We start from the raw sequence: 14876 nt of genomic DNA, 5'->3' as shown, positions 1-14876 counted from the left end.
TCTCACTTGCTCTTTGTATCAGGCACCAAAGTTTGTGATTACCAAGACAGACATAGCTAATACTGAGTTTGATTGCTTTGCTTTGTTTACTCTAACATTTGGAATCTAAACTCAGTCATTTAAGGGTCCCAGTCAAGTCAGTAAGATAGACCAAATCCACAAGCCACTGGTTTTCTACCAGTCAGTCATTCTGGGTGAAGAACCTTTTTTTGTGTTTTTACCACAGACAAAAATTTGGAAATTCTTACCAGAAGTCTACCCCCTGCAAAGGCATCTGGTGAAAATGTGCAGCGGAAGGCTTCAGGCACGAAGACAATTCACAATCCTCATGCTGACATTCATCATATCGTTCATTTTCAAAACCTCACTGCACAAAATCTGCTGGTGGATAATTCAGAGTTAATGCATAAAGTCTGGGGAAACATTGTGTTTTTCCACATAAGTCAATAAGCTGTTTGCTGGGACCACATGGTTGTAGAAATATGTTTGCAAGAGCCAGATTCCTTTTTCACAAAGCCAATAACATATATATGATCCTTGTGTAAGATTTTTTATGGGGAATGTGCTATGAGGATTTCTTCTTATTCTAAAACGCGTAATTGTGTGACATCAGTTATGTCTGCAAACTTATCAAACCGGAAATATAGAACACTCTAGGTTCTGTTTTTCCCAAAGACCTCACAAGCTCTCCAGACACCAAAAAGTGGTTTCTATTACCTTTAGTCAGGTTCTGGGGTTTAACAAACTGTGTTACTTACGTAATAGCAGCGGATGGTGGCCGCATTTTGTTCTGGTGTCATAAAGAGGGAGTGGTGTGAGACAAATTCTCCCCTTCCTAAATCTTAGTTTTTCCTAGTTGACTTTTGGTTGGAAAATCTGTATCAAATTTTTTTACATGATTTTAAAGCATTTTTCCAGGTTTCCTTTTTGGTTCAATATTTACCGGGACATGCATGTCAGGACCATAAATTAGAGTCCCACATAAAAAAATATGTTCAACCTTTTAATTTGGCATAAAAATGTATAGACCTTTCGTTATTACTTCCTACACTTGTTACTTGTAATACATAGTTGCTTAACCCAAAAGGTCCCTGTTGACATCAGTGTAACAGAAATATATCAGAAATGAAAAAAAACCCACATCATTTTATTTTTTAGAAAAAATGGCTCTGGGTTCTTCCGGGTTAATAAAACGTTAATGTTAATATTTTATACAAATCTGAACACAACTTGTCGTCAGGGCTCTGAACACAGCAAAGCAGACTTCTGCCTCCCCTCAATTGTTGGGTTATTATTGGTACCATTATTGACAAACATTAAGAAAAATACAATACAAGATTCTTTAAGCATTGCAAAAATGACAAAAGAAATATTAAAAAAAAATAATAATAAAACTGTAAGAAGAAATATGTATTTTTGCTCATTTTGTTTGTATAGCCTTCCACTCTACTTTCCTCATTTGCCACCCTTTTAAAGTCTCTTACTCCCCTCCTGCCCCCTATAAGACATTCTACACCACTGGATTCAGGTTTTTACATGTTCTGTTATGTTTAAATCTTTTGATTCTATAGTCCAGGGGTCATTAAACTCTTAAAAAGCCTTGTGGGTCAATTTCTCATTGACCACAACCCACGAGGAGCCACAAAGTTTGACTTCCCCCTTTAGAAAAAGTACAACCCTTCTATCTATTCATGTTATTCTCAGTATTATGATAAATATAAATGAACTATTGTTTTTTGGGACGCACAAAACAAAACTGTAAAGAAAACTGGCATGAATTACTAAATATGAAATAGTTTGGAGCTTGAAGTCGAGGTATGCATGACTTCCTTTTTGAAAAAAAAAAAAATCATCCTGTGCCATAGTATCATCCTGCTGCAACAAAAGCAGTAGTAGACTGTGCAATGTCCGCAGTGTAAAGAAAAAAAACTCTTCAGAGTTTATTTACCATAGTCGGTGCGCCTCGGCCATAAATCGGTAACTGTAATAAACTATGAAGCCGATGGATTGTTGGAGCATTACAGCAACCACGTCAGGAGCCTGGCAGAGTGATATGTACTGTAATTCAACTGTTTCTGGATGAGTTACAAAGTTTGACTTATTGGAATGTGGCCCCAGAGCCTCAGGCTGACTTCAGGAGAGAATACAAATTATTTTTCATTAAGTACCAATGCAGAGGAATATGGATCAAGTTTAACGATTTGCCACAGATCAATGTGTTCAATTTCTATAAGGTTCCTTCTGGTTCGTTTTCACTTAAACGGACTAAATTGCTGACGGTTAAATGTCAAATGACCACAGCCATTTGAGTTTTCTGAATTTTGTTTTAATCTAGAAGTACCCGTTAGATCCTTATTTGCAAAACACAGCAAAGCATTTTGTGTTCCTGAAGTTGGTGAGTTAAATTTTGAGATATTCCCTCAATAGTTGTAAAACTCTTGCTTGTAAATCACAAAAAGTATATTTTAAAAGATAATTAATGTCTCAAAAATGCAATGTAATTGTCCAGACATTAAAATTATCGATGTAAATATCTTCACATATCTGGCATCTCCTGACCCAGGCATTTACAAGACTACCGAAACAAAAAGAACATCTTCTACAACTTTTTCTCTTTCTCTTACAAAATGTATCATTGTCCCCCCTCTTCTGAGTAAACAGTTTGTATCTAATGCTCTCACTGGTTTCTGCTCAGTATCTGTGTATGACACTGTGCCAGCTCCCTGATATTCTCATTCAGTTTGAACAGCCATAGCCTCAGTCTGAAAGTGAAGACTTTTTTTCCCCTCCTTCTTATATTACAGCTTTACTGAACTGAAAATAGGAAGTTCAGAGCTTTTGAGAATATCTTTGACTTGGGGAAGGGAGGTAGATGGCTGCTGCGTCTCCACCCAGAGCCTGATGTTTAAAACAAAACAGATCTTGAGGGTTTTATCTGAAATTCAGCACAACTTAAACCTAATGATGAATAAATTGCTCAAAGGCAATGCATGCATGGATGTCTACACAGATAGGCTTTATTTTCGGTGATGTATTTCCCTAATGAAGTCTCAACCTGCAGAGAAACAGCAGCAGTTTTTAATAAATCTAAATCCAATTAAACCTGACCCTTCTGCCCTGCCATGTCACTTACAGTCCATGAGCAGTAAGAGCCACAGTAAACAGGTCAACATCAGTATGCGTTACATAAATTACAGGAAAAGAACATTTCAATTAGATTTGCAACTTCCAAAAAGGTCCAAAGCAACGACGTTTTTAAAATCAATTTCAGCAATATCTTGATAACCGATCTGCTGTTTTACTAGTAAGATGAACTCTAACTAATTATTGGATCTTTCATAATGAAGACATTCCTGTTATTGGTATTATAATAAACCATTAAGTACTTTATTTTATTATCTGAAGCCATTTTATCGGATCTGCTTCCACCAAAACAGCAAGTTTGTTTGCTTTTTTTCTGGCACCACAAAAAGTAGCATCAATGAGCACAGACGCGTTGCAGCAGCACACACAAACTCCCACACAGCGCGAGCTAATCTGGTCTTTTCAAAGGCTGAATTGCAGAATTCAGACAGGAGACAGAAAAGAAAGATTCCATCCATCCATCTTCTACACACGGTTATTTCTGTGCAGGTTCACAGAGATGCTGGAGCCTATCCCTGCTACTGGGAAAAGGTTGGTACACCCTGAACAGCTCGCCTTCAGAAGGAGAAGACAAAAATGGTTCATGCCAAATGGATGTTATGTCCAATTATATCATTTGTAGGGATAACTTCCTTTCACTTCTCTTAACAGACATCATTTTAGCCAAAGATTCATATAATATTTTGACTCAAAATGGTATTTTCTGCAGAGATCAAGACCATTTTAGGAATTTTTAAAAATTATTTCTGGAAATTTTGAGCTACTTTATGGGCCATGAAAGTGATTTGATTGTCCCAAAACTTTAGAAAATTTTTTTAGCTTCATGATGAGATGCTGAGGTTTTAGATCATAAGTAGCACACCGAGAGGAAATACATAGGGGACAATGTGTTCAAAATACCAAGAAGTTTATGTTTACTTTCTATAAATGTACCTCCTTGATTTACTGTGAAAGCAGTGACTGTGCTCACACAGCAACTGCTCTAAATCCTCATTTCATCCTGTTTTATTTTCCACAATGCCTCAGCGAGGAGGAAATGATTTAGCCACCCTGCTGTACTGTTAGCTCTGAGCTCTGAAACACATCCATGTACGATGCCATTGAATTTTTTAGAGGGCAAATACGGCTGAGAAAGCAAATGGGAGAGTTAATGGCTGTGCTGCACGTTTGAAATGTGTTACAAGGCTCCTGGAATAGACATGAGTTGGTAGCGTAGTCTGCAACAGAGCTTTTGCTGTCTGAATACTTGGCCTAAAAATATAGACGTTAACTGGAAGAAAGCCTAGAAAAACAAACCAAGGGCACATAGTATGTTTAAATGTAAAGATTTGAAATAGTTTTTTTTCAAACAAAACTTAAAAAATATATATTTGTGTTAATTTTGCAAATAATATTTAGGATAGAAAAAAATGTCATAGATTTCACTTTTAGGTTTTAAAAGATAAAAGCACCAAAGACTTGGCAGAAGCTTAATGGTGTTCTGATTAAACAAAAATTCAAAAATGAGCCACCTGCCAAATAGTGGGTTTTAGTTATTTGCTCCACTAATGACATAATTACACAGTCCATATGAAACAGACTGATAGTTTGCTCAGCAAACCTTCAGGCAACACTTGTAAACCTGGTCTGACATCTGGAAGAAATCCTAAAATGACTTAAGCTTGAAAATCATCATTATCTGTAAGGTTGATTGCTCTGGTATAGAGTGGGAATATTTACCAGTAGTGTCTCTGTTACGTTTGTTAGATCTATGATCCTGTTGAGGCAGCACTTCAAGAATCCAAGGGGGATCACAGGAGGTAAGGGATGCAATCAAGCTGAAAAAGGAGTCCGAGGCAGTTGGAGTGGCAAAAGAGCCAATCCAATGCCGGTGTTTTGTTAATTTAGAGAGAGCGTTTGATATTATTCCTTTCAGGGTTCTGTGGGAAGGGCTATGGGAATACGGGATCCACAAAGGTCCATAGCAACAATGCTTTTTTTAATGCTGTTTCACCAGCAACATACACCTCATACTAACATCTCATATCGTGCAGCCCTAACCCCAACTTAACATTACTAGGGCAAAAAATGGCGAGCAATATCAGTGCTATCCAGCCTAACAGTTTTCAGCCAAATGACAGCTCAGAGGAGCAAAACAAAGACGTACATGGATTTAGTCATCTGCAAGTGAATGCATCAGAATGCCGCAAAGCAGGGAGCTTGTGGCTTGCCGTGGCAACTTGTACGTCACACTTACAACCATTCCAAATATATTTTTGCATCTGCTCCTGATTCCCAACGATTTCAATAAATAAATACTCAGAAATGCAATTTTAAGATTTTTTTTACTCATAGATGTCCTCCATCATGAGAAAAATGTCAAAAGAACTTGTTGAAAAACACAATTTTCATCAGAGTGGGTCTTTACATATTATTATTTTTATCTTTAGCACAATGAGCCTTTGTAAAGCCGCTATAATCATAATTAAGTAGAAAAAATAAAGGTTTTATGCTTTCTACAGAATCTGGCTTTTTTTTTAAACTTCATATTAGGTCCAAGCAAGACAAAAATCTGTAAAGTGGGTCTCTATGTCAGAGCTCATCAAAAGTGGCAGAGGTGAAGTAGAGTTTTCTGGCATGAATGCTAAACGTTTCCTTCAGGATTTGACCCACTGAACCAGGCCTTATTGTGTGCTCACTCAGCAGACTAGCACATGAAGGCATACCAAAGTCTGTCTGAGATGACCGATTCATTCAAGTCTGTGCTGCAGACAAGCCAAAACCATGTTGGTGGAAAATTGGAGCTGTAACACTGAAAACTCGTGGGATTAGTCCTCCAAAGCGTGCTTGGCCTTTCTTGTATAAGTTAATGCGGCTGGAAGAACGCGCTCACTTCTCTACAAAAACCTTCTCCACCACAAAGCTGGACTTGTGCCTCTACTCCTCCTACATAATCAAAAGAAAGCTGATCTCCGAGGGCTTTCACCAGTCAATAGTAGCAGTCAGTACCTAAATATACTTTACTCTCCTGTCTTGTCTAGGCTGTAATACAGTTAATCAGCTTTGGTGAGAAGAGAGCGTGAGAGAGGATCTCACTTAGCACATTGAGAGAGAACAAGCAGGCAGGAGTGATGGGTGGGAAGGAGCCAGGTGACTCAGAGCATGTGACAGGGGGGGGGGGGGGGGGGGGGGGTCACTGCGGTGGGAGGTGGTGAGATGAATGACTAAGGTGTGATTTCTTGCCGCTAATGGAGGCATCCACCTCCACTGAGCTCTGTTCCTGAGTCCTGTGACCAGCATCATCTGCAACCTGCTTTAAGCTCCGATTTGAATATTCCTGCCTGAATTTTTTTTTCTTTTTTGCATAAAAATCCCCATTTTGTCAGATGCATCTGCTCAGATCTGAATGTCAATTCAGATCAAAAAGTCTTTCTGCAACTGCAATACCTGAGAAAGTGCAGAAAAGGTCCATAGGAATACGATTTTTGGACCACATACGTGTAGGATTTTTTGTGGTTTTATGTAAATTTAAAATGTATCTTCTTCACACTTCACCAGCTAATCTGACCATTTGCCGCTCCTGTTGTTAGTTGCCTTGGTTACAAAGTCAGTGTGACATCATAGTACAGTGACGCTCCCTGCTCAGCACAGAAAAGCACATCATTGCTCTGCAGGAGGGTTTATGTTGTTTGCTGCAAACAGTTGAATTAAAAATAATGTGTATTTTTTGTTTTTAATTGGTTTGTTGATGTTCAAGAGGTTTCTCACCAAGTTCAATTTCAATGAAAGGAAACATTCCTTTATTGATGAACGACTTGCTATTGTTGCTCCTCTCGTTAATTTGCTGTAAAAATATGGATGAGGTGGATTTCATTCAATCCCTGCATCTTATTGAAGAAATGCTTCTGCTCATTAGTAAAAGAAAATTCAAATATATCTGGTTCTGGTTTTGAGAAGAAAAAAGGCTGATTTTAACAGGTATTTTCTCATGATTACCTAAAATTCCCTTCGGGGATTAATAAAGTTGATCTTGAATCTCGAATGATTCAGGACAAATATACAGTACAGAAAATTAAGCATAAAATTGCATACAAATAAAGAAATACCAGAGGAAATCTTGTTAAATACATGCTTTAATGAAATTTCTTGCAAAACCACCAACCATTTGTGTTTAGACAATTAGGAACACTAATGTGGAGATGTCAACCTGCATAGAATTTGAACTGAAACCCGCAGCCCACTGTCTTTGGACAGGTTTATATAAAAGTGAGTTTTTGGCCCATTATTTGTCTGATTGTTGCACACAGCCTGCAGCTGTTTCCTGGTGTCAAAACCCATAGGCTACCCACTCAGAATCACCTGTCAGACCAGTCCAATAACAGAACTCACCAGTCCATAATTTAAGAATCTAGAAAAGAAAGTTCTGGAATTAAGTTTGTTCCTAAGCAAACCTGCTGGAGGTTTCAAGTCCTTTTTTTTTACAAAGGTTATAAACAAGATAAATAGGGTTATTAATAAATGTTCATGGAAAAATAATGGCTGAAATAATGGTCAACACAAAAATCCGAAGTTAATACAACTTTGTATGGCAAATGTTTTTTTTATTATGCCTTAGACTTAAGGTAACAACAGTTGATGCTGTTGTAGGGTGCCCTTTACGTAACGCTGCAGGCATTGGTAAGGTGCGCGGTTTGGCTTCTTACGTACTGCACCCAAATGCATAAGATGTAAACACAAACTACACTCTGGTTGTCTAACTTCCTCATTTCTGACAGCCAGGCTGTGTGCAAGGAGTGTTCACCATTCACTTGAACAGCGCTAACGTGTGCACAGTGCGCAGGCTGGTAGGTTGAAGACATGAAAACATTTATACGATGTGCCTGTATCTCACCTACTTCCCCCTTATTTCTCCTTTTGAGTTGAATAAGTGTTCACTGCGACCTAATGCTCACACAGAAAAAATGTGAATGAACATTTTTGCTCCACAGGCTCACAGAGTGGTCGTGCGAGCCACCTGCATGCCTTTTATAGGTTTGCCTCTTTTTCGCAGCCCATATCCACATGTAAGGGCAGTTGTGACTAAAGCATAAGCTTCACATTGTTTAATCGTTCTTTTTCTCCCAGAAACTAGGGGGTACCGTCTCACAAAGCTTGCAAAACACTTGAGAGTATTTGAGAGGAAGTTTTTCAATTACCTTCAATTGTTTTAGTGGCTCTTCACTGACCCTTCACATTCCTCTTGTGTCACAGGACAATGGAGACACATAGATTCACTGTGGGGGTTAGTATCTTTGAAACAGAATAATGACTAATTGCAGACAGAAATAAGAATCTGACATTCTAGAAGCTAAAATATTCAGTGTGATTCCATGTGAAATCTGAAATTTCCACATTTTCATGCAATATTGCATCTCTAGGTATTTGCATGAATGTGAGAGCTGAAACATCACACATCAGTCTAAATTGTAATCAGTTTGAGGCAGGCTTGTGACAAATCAATAAATCTGCATAGACTTAAGTTCAAATTGTATGAGAAAGTTTGTTTTGTTTAGGTTTTTTCACAGTTTCAGTAAATTGTGAAGCTTCAGCCTCACCCGCCCTTTCGAAGTGGATGTGGGCTGTGGATGAAACCTGTACAGGACAAGCAGGTGGTCCACACACAATTTTAAGGCCAGAAACCACTCTGAGCTGGTTTAGCCAAGTAAGTGAGAAATAGGCGTGTCTTACGCCTATTTCAGTGCACAAGGCACAAGGCACACGATAGTGCTATTCAAGTGACAAATAGCCTAGCCCTGACCTGAACCCTAAGCTTAACCCTCACCTAAAGCTGGGGAACATATGGAGCACTGGGGTTCTGTCCTCTAATTTCATCTACTTCTCCTCTCCTCTATTCTTGATCATTTATTTATCAAAGTGTGTACAGAAAGGTTTTAAAGCAAAATAACAATAAATCTAATGTATACTGTACTCTTTGTATCTTAAATCTTAAGTTCTGTATCTCTGCAATGGGTTCAAGATCTTACGCTAACATAAGAGAGACAGAAGCAGAAGTGTTTTGACAAGAGTACGGAAAGAAGCACATGGGATATTATCATTTCAGAGAAAGTGAGCTGACTGGCTGTAAAGTGTGTGAAATGCATACAAACCCTACAAATACTGTGTAATGTTTGAATCCTAATCTTCCCTTCTTTTCAGCAGCATGAAATCCTGCACCTTTACTTTAAAAAAAGGCTACATAAAACATGGTAGCTCACCAAAAAAAACATGCCACATGAATTTTATCATGCATCTTTTATTAAAAAAAAATGATAAATAACTTTCATAAAATAAGAATAATGAAGTCAATGACATCCTTTGTTGGTTGACTGGTAAAAACAGCAAAGTTCAGTCAAGTTAAAGTTAAAAACACATTCTGGTAAATAAGGCAGTCACCAAACAAATCGCTCATCATACCAGGTAGGGTACATTTTAAACAAAACGCTTGGACCAGAAAAGGGCTTTGCATGATTTTGAATAAGCAATTGGCTTGCTGGTGGGAATGTCCAGCATGAATCAATGGTGAGGTGAAATATTAATTCATTTGCATTAAGCATTCCTCTTTAACTTGTCTATTTTCAGACTCTTTGATGCTGCATGCTCCAGAACTGAGTCTTCTTAAGCGTTCTTTGAACAGCTAGACGTCATCAAACCTCCACTGCTCTTCCATTCACCCATGTTAAATTCTCTGTGTTGACACAATAGAAAACTGCTGTCCAACAGAGTCAGCAAGGAGACAGTGTTCTCTGCAAAGATGACAAAATGATCATTCTCAGATGAAAATTTCTCTGCTCCACACCCCCACTGTGCCCGCAGAGCACAACCAACGGAAAACAAAAACAGCTTCAAAAAGCCCAGAAAGGATGGGAAAAGGTCATCTGGATGAGCCCCTCTGCACTTGAGGCAGTCAAGTTCAAACATTGCTGCAAACCTGATGCTCAATGACTGTAAAGACAGGGTGAAACCACACAAAAATTTGCATCGAGTTAAAACTAGCTTTTTAAGCTATTTGGTGTCTACATGAGAACTAGACTGAGTGACTCCTCCCCCTTCATGTTCCAAACAGGAAGTACCTGACAAGAAGCCAAAATCCCATAAACGTCTCTTGAGAAATAAACAGCTGTTACTCAGTCATTATATTTGTCAGAATAACCATTCTTGCTCTGCTGCCTTTTTTTAAAAACATATTCGTTTTTTAATTCTTTTTTGATGTAGTTCAAATTGGCCAACCAGATTCCACAATAAAAGTGTGTGGCTGAACACTTGAAATGTTTGATCAACAGATTCTCTAGAGCTAGGGGTGTGGACTTCCAACAGACTTAGTCCTGATTGGCGAGAGTGGTTGCCATAGAAGCGTTAACTCAGAGCAATGCAGACCAATCACTGATTACTGACATTGTCTGGTTCCATAATGGCGACATCAGTATCACACAAAAAATGGCAACTGAATAGACTTCATTTCATCGAATCAGGAAACAAGTCTTTCTGCGGGTGATGTCACTCTCACTCAGTCCAGTTCTCAAATACAGTCAGTGGGATGGATATGGAGGGTTTTTGGGAGGTAGGGTTCTGAAACATTGTCACTAAAACGAGAGAAATCCTCAGGGCTGACAATTGTTAGTACTCACCTGGTGAGGCTATTTTACAGTGAGTTGTATGCTCACCTGGCAGTCAAGACCCTCGTTTGTAATGTAAGATGGATCATAATTAAACTACACTTTGAGGTTTCTTGAATGTCACACATTTCCCCCTGACTACCAGCAATGCCATTATGTCTTCTGTAGAGGATATTTCTAAAGCTGAATGTCTCCTAACCACTGCATTCTACAAAAAAAGCAAATTACCAGCCAATAAACTTTACGAAAATGTAACTTGTCATTTCAACCAGAAATTTTTATAGATACTAATTTCAATCATGTTGATCCAACATGATACCATTAAATTGGATTATGCCTGTAGATAACCTCACAATATCACAAGATTATGCAAGATTCCTCAACTACACCTGGCTGCAGCCTGGGGAACGCTCAACGTCGAGGAATCCCTGAATGCTGCAGAATGTTAACCCCGCCCACGTTGAGCCTGTCTTCTCCTTCACATTTTACAAGTTTCCATGTGCAATATTACCACCCTAGGGAAGTTAAGGAGTACATAGTCTCATTTTGTTGAACCAACATCTTAGAAATTAGTTAGCAACAATATTAAGTTAAGTTGGGTCGAATCAACTTAAATTTATTAGGTTGAACCTAAATACACGCAGTTGACCCAATTTCCTAGGTACATTAACTAGGACCAATATGATTCATTTTTGTTCCAGTAAAGCTGTCAGGTGGGAATCCTTTCCATTATGTTTTTATGTTCATTCAATGTGAAAGTTTTTTGAGTGTATGAGGAGGGTGGGGCTAGTGGGAATTGTGCCTTTTTGGTCGATTAAAAAAAAAAAAAAAAAAAAAGACTTTTTTTCCTCTGGTAGTCAGGAGAATATGAGGGATGTCAAAAGATGTAAAAAATGCAATTTTGGAACCAAAGTTTGCATTTAAGTGAACAAGGACTGCTGTTTTTTGCAGTACTGCATTAGTCTATTTTAGGAGAACCCTTTGGGCTCTCAGAGTTAAAGTTAATGGGCCTCATCCCTACAAAGTTTAATCAGCATTGAATGTAGTTGGGCGTGGTCACGCAATCACTGATTTGACCGCGAGAAAAGCTCATTCTGGTTTCTTTGTTGCATTCAAACCACCTAAAGCAACATTTGGGATTGTGCTGCCAAGACTTCATGATAAAATCATTTTTATGTCATAAACTGGAGTGGTCTGTTCTCTGTTGTAAGCACATGAAGTCTTTTTACAATCTCTATAACAATTTTCTGTGTTTTGTCTTAATCAAAATTCAGCAAAAACCACCTCTCTCGCTTAAATTGTACAATCAGAGTCAGAAAAACTCCAATTTTTATTTTAATAATAATAAAATGAACTGGAATTTAAGATGATCCTGTCTGCTGTGTGAGCAGAACTAACTGCGTTGTTTGAATTGAGACAGCAACATCACTTAGATTTTCATTTGGACGCTTATAAGCAGCCTCTGATTTGAATATTTACTGAATTTCCTTTCAACATTTTTTTGCACTCCTTCATATCTGCCACATGTCTGAGCATCCTCCCTTTCATGTTGAGATTAGCGGCTTAAAGTCAGATGATGCTTTGCACGGAGGTTTGACGGCTGCCACAGGTATCTATGCAGGATTTCTTTGCTCAAGTATCTCCTTCTACTCGCTGTCCTACCACTGCAAGATTTTGATCCAGTGAAAAAAGGAAGGTTGCAAACACAGCAAAGGAAAAAAAAAAACAACACAAATCCCATGTGATTTTCTGCAGTTCTTGGATTTCCTGGAGGGGGTCACTTATCTTTGCTTGGCTGCCCAAAGTCGTCAGAGAATGGTTGTAAATTTCCTTTCAGATAGAGGGTTTCAACTCTTTGCAATAAATTAGAGCACACAGGTTGAGATTTGCAGGAGATATTAAAGATGCCACGCCATATTTCCTTAATTTTGAATTGTAAGCTGTTAGAAATGTGCAAATATTCTATTCTGTGCAGCAAAAATGAGATGTAACCCAGCCTCTGCAGTGGAGGAGTGTGCATACTTCCATGCTGGCGACTGCAGACACCACTGTCCTCAGGAAGAGAGACGCCCTTTTCCTATTAACACCCCCCTGACGCACACATTTACGCTCACACACTCATTAAGCTCCCCTGCTTGAGTGTCTCTTTATACGTAACTTTTTTTTGAAAAATTTTGCATCTCTTCTTTTTATCTCATTTTGAAGGAATGGTGCACAAATGTTTGGCTGATGTGAATTTCTGCTCTGCAGAGCAGAGTTCATTTCATAATTGTAGATCTCCTCTCTGGTCATCTCCACTACGGGGAACAAAGATTTATGCTCCAATATTGTTGCTCTGCATGCACTCAACTCTCAATCCTCACACCAGCAGTAAGCGCACACATCCTGAAGTACAAGCAGTTTGGCATGTTTCCCTTGCACATTAATAGCTTTCACTTGTATGAATAAAATGTAATGAATCCAGAAAACGTATTTCAAAGACAAGAGACACTTATTTTACAGTGGAGTAATTTTTTTTAAGGGAAGTAGCTCTACATTAGTGGTGATGCAGTTTTAAGGGTTTCATGTCTTTGCATGCCAGAAGCTCATGCACAAAAGGTGAAATTGTTTCCCCAGGGATATAATTGTGTACAAACACTGAGGATGAATAAGGCCAGCTGGGGTCTAATGTATGGACCTTTGATTGGACTGAAGCATCATTTTACACAGCACAAAGCTCATCTTAAAGATAGCTATTCTTGTGTTTTAGTTTTTATTTTTACCCTAAATTAGTTTTTTTGTGTGTGCATCCAAACTGCAATTAATGAAATATAAGTTTTAATTCACAGGTGATGAGCTTTTAAAAGTGAAGTACTTGGACCAGTTCAAATAGTTAAAGTTCCTCATGAAAACTGCCTTAAAGCACGTTTAACCCGGCTCACACACGTGCCACAGAAATCCAAGCAGTGGCAGTGCCAGAGAGCATCGCACGCTTTTGACATAATGGGGTTTTTCCACATTACTGCGCTGTTTGACTGAATATTGCTCAGTGTTGTGACAGCAGCATCCTCACCAGCTGCAGCATCAGCATCTGCATCTGCCGCACGGAGAGGATGCAGAGAGAAGCAGGAGCTGCAATAAAGTCTGAATACCCAAAGTGGAAGGAGAAACGAGCGTTAGTCCATCCTGCATCGACACAGAGTGAAACTTTTGGAGTTTTCTTGAAATAAAGCACTATTCGATATTATTTAACATGATTATTATGACGACAAAAGTGACTTCTTGCATCCATTTCACGTTTAAAGCGATGTTTTTCGGAGATCTGTCTCCCAGATCAGCATTGTTTAATTCACCAACACACATTTTAAGGATTGTGTTAATGAATGAAACTCTCCTTAGCGCGCGTCGTTCTCTACGGGTCCGAGTCTTTGTTCCAAAAGCAACTTACCTTCACGGCAGGTGTCGCGCTCAAACAGAGAATCCAGAAAGTCCTGCTCTCCTGCACTCCTGAACTGAACGCTGCAGAAAGTTTTGGAGAAATGAAAGTACTTCTGCGCCAAATGGTTACGCGCATGCAGGCTGGAGTAGCGACTGGACCATCTGTTGTGGCTGTGCGCAATGAGTTCTGCGGCAGGGAGGGTGGGGGGTGCAGATCTGCGAGGAAGAGTCGTAGAAGCAACTCATGTCAAAAGCTGCTCAAAAACAGTTCAAACGGGGGAAATAAAAAATTGCTTTTCATGAACCTTTGAAAATAAGCAACGAAATGTGATGCACACGAAGGAGAATTCTTTTCACTGTGTTGTAAAATTCCATTTTTTTTTTACATTGTCCTCTTTACCTAGATGTACACTGAAATAACTTCTTTCTTTAGGATGACATTAATATTAATCAAACACTGGTTCACATTTCCAACTTATTCAAGAATGTATTTGTGTTCACATTAATAAACTATTTTGCTCAATTAGCTAAATGTTGCAAAAAATGAGAACATCAGAAAGCAAACTGGAGGATGGGTTTAAATCATTTTAGCATGGATGATAACAAATTCCTGTTTTCTTGGTTTTGGATTTGTCTCACCTCCTGTGACACCTCAGGCCATTTAGAGAGAAAATTACTTAAATA

General features: G+C 38.7%; 1 protein-coding gene across 1 annotated transcript in view; it reads right to left on the bottom strand.

The window, feature by feature from the left end:
* LOC101159910 (caM kinase-like vesicle-associated protein) overlaps positions 1-14425 on the bottom strand; it is a 41146-nt gene extending 26721 nt beyond the window's left edge. Inside the window, exon 1 of the mRNA XM_023955164.2 lies at positions 14203-14425. The gene's annotated coding sequence lies outside the window, so the exon portion shown is untranslated. The remainder of the gene's footprint in view (positions 1-14202) is intronic.
* Positions 14426-14876: the final 451 nt, after the last annotated feature.

The sequence above is a fragment of the Oryzias latipes genome, chromosome 5, assembly GCF_053564925.1.
Source record: "Oryzias latipes strain Hd-rR chromosome 5, Olatipes_Hd-rR_3.1".
NCBI lineage: Eukaryota > Metazoa > Chordata > Actinopteri > Beloniformes > Adrianichthyidae > Oryzias > Oryzias latipes.
The sequence above is the reverse complement of the archived record's forward strand: the minus strand, read 5'-3'. Positions and strand labels throughout refer to the sequence as shown.